This window comes from Mizuhopecten yessoensis, unplaced genomic scaffold (assembly GCF_002113885.1).
Source record: "Mizuhopecten yessoensis strain PY_sf001 unplaced genomic scaffold, ASM211388v2 scaffold4839, whole genome shotgun sequence".
NCBI lineage: Eukaryota > Metazoa > Mollusca > Bivalvia > Pectinida > Pectinidae > Mizuhopecten > Mizuhopecten yessoensis.
In genome coordinates, this window is record NW_018405747.1 from 973,586 (window position 1) to 979,585 (window position 6,000).

The window sequence follows — 6,000 nt, forward strand, 5'->3', positions numbered from 1 at the left end:
CAAAAAAATATTTCCTTTCTATAAATGTGAAGCTCACATAGCCCACTTCATCATGCTTATACCAATTTTAGTACAGTTTTATTTTTATATTTTTTTACATATATCATTATACAGGGGTTAGCCATTTAACAAAAATATCACCCATGGCCACAACCCTCTACTGTACACTGCTACCTAAACAAGAGGCCCAGAGGGCCTGTATCGCTCACCTGGATATCTAAGCAATCATGGCAAAATATTCTCCGAATGACTGAATGAGATCCAAGGGAATATGCCAGACCCCAAGGCCAATCCTTGTAGCATATCTGTATTTGATTTTTTATGCCCAGCAATTTTATGTATGGTTATGGTGCGGGGATCTCAACTGTTTCCAAGCTGTGACTCAGAAACTAGGTCCCTAGGGTTGTGGCCGGACCCTAGGATCAATTCTAATATCATGACTGCATTTGTCTCTTTTTGCCCAGCGTTTGTATATACAGTTTTGGGGGGATCTCAACCGTTTCAAAGTTATGACCCAGGGGTTAAGTCTCCAAGGTTGGGGCCAGACCCTAGAGCCATCCTGGAAGCAAATGTGCATTCCTCTCTTTATACTCAGCAATTATATATATGGTTATATAGTGGGGATCTCAACCATTTCCAAGTAATACATTTTTTTTGGCCCCACCCCTTAACCCGGGGGGTCAGCCCAACCATTTGTTCAATTTTGAATCCCTGCCTCCCATGAATGCTTCCGACCAAATATGATCAATATCCATCGTATAGTTCTACGGAAGAAGTCGTTTGTAGCAATATAGCCAAATTGCCCCCTTTTGGCCCAGCCCTCAGCCCCCTGGGGGGTCAGCCCCACAATTTGTACAATTTTGAATCCCCACCACCTAGGGATGCTTCCAGTCAAATATGGTTCATATCTATCTCATAGTTCCAGAGAAGAAGTCGCTTAAAGTAATATAGCCAAATCGCCCCCTTTTGGCCCTGCCCCTCAGCCCCCTTGGGGGTCAGACACACCATTTGTACAATTTTGAATCCCTACCTCTGATGAATGCTTCTGATTAAATATGATTGATATCCAGTGCATAGTTCTCCAGAAGAAGTCGTTTGTAGCAATATAGCCAAAATGCCCCTTTTGGCCCCGCCCCTCAGCCCCCTGGGGGGTCAGCCCAACCATTTGTACAATTTTGAATTCACACCACCTAGGGATGCTTCCAGTCAAATATAGTTGATATCCATCTCTTAGTTCCAGAGGAGATGTCACTTAAGGCAATATAGCCAAATTGCCCTCTTTTTGCCCCTCCCCTCAGCCCCCTGGAGGGGTCAACCCCACCATTTGTACAATTTTGAATCCCCACCACCTAGGGATGCTTCCAGTCAAATTTAGTTAAATTCCAATCAGTGGTTAAGAAGAAGAAGTCGTTTAAAGAAATTGTTGACGGACGGACGACGGACGACGGACGCCACGGTATATAAGCTCACCTTAAGCTTGGTCCTTCGGACCCGGTGAGCTAAAAATGCTGTATCAAATTACGAATAGCAGGTGCACAACTTCAGAGTGTTGACTACATCAGCTGAAATCTTAAGGATAGGTGTGGACAGGATTGTGTCTATAGACAAAAAGGAATGGTAAAACAGTTATTTTACTAAGGAGGGCATCCAGTGGATAAACAATATGTATACCCATATATACCACTTGTACTCCATTAGACCTTGTATAGAAGTCTGACACCATGGCCAGTTGTCTGTGTCACCATGCATCATACACATATTCACAGATATCAATCAGCCATCTAAGCCAATTCAGCCATGCTATCTATCAGAAGGCAAAACACTATATGTTCCCTTTAGTTTTTTGTATAAATGAATCTCCCATTACTTTTGCTGTAGATATAACTGTGCGAGACTGGGCCAAGCGACTAACATAGACCAGGTATATATTCAACTTGTTATAGCAACTGTTTTGTATTCAAAGGTTCTGGATTCAAATCTTAGTCTGGTACCTTGGCTTTTTTTTTATTTCATGTTTTATTACTTTATTATTAACTCATTCACTCTTGAAATTACATAATAAACTATTCTAACCTTTGAATTGTAGGTGTTCAAATTTGTCTGCAGGGGTGAATGAGTTAAAGAGAGAAGTTCTGCAGTACCTCATCTATTTCTCTTTACACATATAATTTCATTAGTTTTTTTCCCTTATTTGTTATTAAGTGAAGACGAACCTGTTGGTTGGTGGCCAGCTAATTCTTACCCTATTATTCACATTGGACAACTATTAATGCAATTTGCCAGAAATTGGTTGGCTTAACACTCCCAAACCACACACAGATATTTAATTCTGTGGGGTTGGCACTATTGGTCTGCATCTGAATTTATATAAAAAAACTTAGGGAGTAAAATAGTGGCTAGCAGATGCTTTTACCTCTTCTGGAATACCAGGACATATTTTGGCAGATACCGAATGCTTAATAGAAGGCTGTTTTGTAACATACTCTGCTGAGTTTGTTTTGTATTGTACAAACTGATTCAATATTTTCTTTTCTTTCATTCAGTTTTTCTTTTCCACTTTTCATGGACCCTCTAAACTAAGCAGAGCTGTACAGTGTGAAACTTCTTACTTGAACTTGCATTACTTGAATATACCCCCCTTTGATTGTTCATGACAATGTTCTTATAGATATATACATGTATGTATATTCTTTATTAAATAAGTAATCTTGGATTAATTACCCAAACTGCAATAACTTGAATACCTTGTGCGTAAAATGCAGACAATCCCCCATCCAACCAATGGCCATGCTCAAAGTTGCTGAACTGGTGAGCATGTCCCAGCAGGGTTTTACTGCAGAGCTTGAAAACCTAGCATGCCAGTATAATGGCAGTGTTTTCCCCTCATATTCTTTAGCTGTAAATACACTATTACCCCCTCGGGGAAGTCTTGTCCCGGGACCTGGTCTGGGTAAACCTGGGGGTCCTCCCTGTGTACCAAGGACCTTCTAATTCCCTAACCACCAGGAACTGTGCTTACATTATACCACATGGTCGATCACTATGCTGCCTCAAAATGTAACATGCTAGCTGTCCCCAATCTAACCATGTGTTCCTCAAACTCTGATTTATTCCTGATCACACAATACCTTGGTTTTTATTATATATATGTTCTTCGAATAGTTAGTCGCACCCATATATCACGCCTACTGTGTGCCATTGCCATGCTGAATATGTTTTGATTGTTAATTTTGTTTATATCAATCCACGTTATTATAACAATGGAGTACATATATTAATTACTCCTCATTTTCTTCATTTTAGACAGCTAGATCCAGCACACATTTCATTTCTTATTGATATTCTGTATAATAAATGTCTGTCACCAAATACAATATGACTTACTATGCCTATAAATGACAGGTACTAGTTTGGCATTACATATGTCTATGTATAGTCTCTTAATTTCATTTCCTTCTTAATACCAATGACTATTTGTTTTCATTGTTGGGTATAGTTGTAATGAATTTTGTCATCCTTAATTATTAAACTTTTTTTGTTTACTTTCTTTCTGTAATCTGCGATATTAGCAGATCGAGCTCATGCTGTCTGCCATCCCACCTGACAAGGAATGTTGATCTAACTTTGCGATCAGATACAATGAATATCATTCATTGTATCTGATCGCGAAGTTATATATACCATAAATTCCTTGACTTATTGATCTGGACCCTTCGGGTAAGAATTAGCAGGTGTTTACTCTGATTATCTGTATCATTGCCAAATCCACAAATAAATCCCATCTCATACAATCTTTGGTACCTTTGACAGCAGTGGTGTTTATGAAGTTGGCCCATGTAACGTTATATGTATGTAAATGTGTCAAGGGGATGGCATTTGTGTAATATAGATAATTTCGTTACAGGCAAATGAAACGTTCTAATGCCTTTAAATTTGTTTTCGGGATATGTATGGACAGTAGGCTTAATGCATGGATGCAATATACTGATATGATATTTGGTTTGAAAAGAATTTTATAAATAATGGACGTCGACAGTCCAGTTCACTGAACATTGTCACCCTTCAACAAGACTTGAACAAGTGGTTGACAGATTGCTACGGTATCCATTTCTACTTACTTATGTCTAGGGACTCTTCATATCAATCCTTCCACAATATTGCCCGTACAAGTTATCCCAGGTTCATGATATACCCACGATTTACTTGGCAATTTTCTCACCAATTTAGATCAATGTCCCGGTCCGCGTTCTCGATCTGCTGTCATTCATGTCAAGGTAAATACACAGGAACGCATGCGTCACAGGAAACGACATTTCAACATAAAAAAAGCGACTCACGGTAATTGGTGCAACGGCGCAGCACTAACAACACAGTAAAGTTAACATTCGCCCTTACAATTGAAAGATAATACGAAGGATTCCATTATAAACAAAATGATGAATTTATATATATGTATCAAAGAATTCGAAGGAGGTATCTTCACCCCTTTAAAAGTCAAATGAGGATCTTTAACAACAAAAGGCCATGAGGGCCTGTATGCCTATCTTTCATCTGGATTTAAGCAGACAAGGCAAAATATTCTCATTAAAAGTAGTATTGTAAGTAAGATCCTTGGAATTGGGGCAGTCCTTATCCCCTTGGAGCTGCCAGACCCTCATTTTTTAATCCAAAGCTCTTTTTAAAGAAGGCTTCTGTTTTAATAATTGTGATTTCTACAAGTATCTCATTCACTCACTCACTCACTTACAGTTTTAGAGATTAGAGAAGTCATTTAAATCAATATGACAAAAATACACAATTTTGGCCCAGTTCCCCTCAGCCCAATGTTTTTCTAACCCAAAATTTTAGAGGTATAGTTATATTACCTGGTAAAGTGATTGCATGGTCTGTTTTAACACCGATTTTCAGGTTGTGGTGATGATAAGCCCTCAATAATTGTTAGTGGATGTCTGCTTCCCTCACTCAGAAGAAAGGGAGTTAACTGTGATACTCGATGTGCTGAATAGTTGCTACAAGAGCAAGCTTCCAATCTTCCTGTAACACATCCCTGTTTCAAAATGGCTTAAGGGTTAAGCTTAATGTGAAGATATTTGTATCATACAGGGGAACTCATTTTAAACACAGAACGTACGTCTGCCCCTTGGGCAAAACAACATGGTCAACAGGTGTAATGGTTTAAAGAATACTCTTTATAAACAGGTGAAGAAATTTACCTTATTTGGAATTGCGAAGAGCATTGTGTTGAAGAGTTCCAGGGAATGGTACCTTTCAGAGGGCCAGTATCATTCACATTGATCTTTATTCTCTGCAATTGTATTAATGCATATGGCTTATGGGTTCAGGATCTCATCCATTTCAAAGTTATGGCCCAGAAATTAAGTTCCTAGGGCCCCACGATAGTCATACTTATATCATATTTGTGTTCGTCTTTTGATGCCCAGCAATGGTGTATATAGTTATAAGGTGGGAATCTCAACCATTTCAAAGTTTTCGCTCAGAAATCAAGTATCTAGGGGTGGGGCCATACTCCAGGATGAATTGAAATCATGATTGTTTCCTATTTGATGCTCAGCAATCATGGTTATAGGGTTGGGATCTCGATAAAGTCCAAGTTAAGAATTCTTTTTTTGGTTCTAATCTCCCTTACCTACAAATTACGCATTGAATGCGTAATTCCACAGTATTTCCGCATATTCTCCGCATTGTGAATTCCACACTTTTTCCGCAAGTGCAGAGTATTCGGAATTCCACAAATACGTAAAAAATGCGTAAAAAATGGAAAACTGAAATTTACGCACTTGCGTAGAAAATGCGTAAAAAAAATCCACAAATTTTCCACATTGTAAATTCCACACTTTTTCCGCAAATGCAGAGTATTCGGAATTCCACAAATACGTAAAAAATGCGTAAAAAATGGAAAACTGAAATTTACGCACTTGCGTAGAAAATGCGTAAAAAATGAAATACTGAAATTTACGCACTTGCGTAGAAAATGTGTAA

The 6,000-nt window shown here is 38.6% G+C and overlaps 1 protein-coding gene across 1 annotated transcript in view; it reads right to left on the minus strand.

The window, feature by feature from the left end:
- LOC110449918 overlaps nucleotides 1–4,274 on the minus strand; it is a 29,675-nt gene extending 25,401 nt beyond the window's left edge. Inside the window, exon 1 of the mRNA XM_021497085.1 lies at nucleotides 4,119–4,274. The gene's annotated coding sequence lies outside the window, so the exon portion shown is untranslated. The remainder of the gene's footprint in view (nucleotides 1–4,118) is intronic.
- Nucleotides 4,275–6,000: the final 1,726 nt, after the last annotated feature.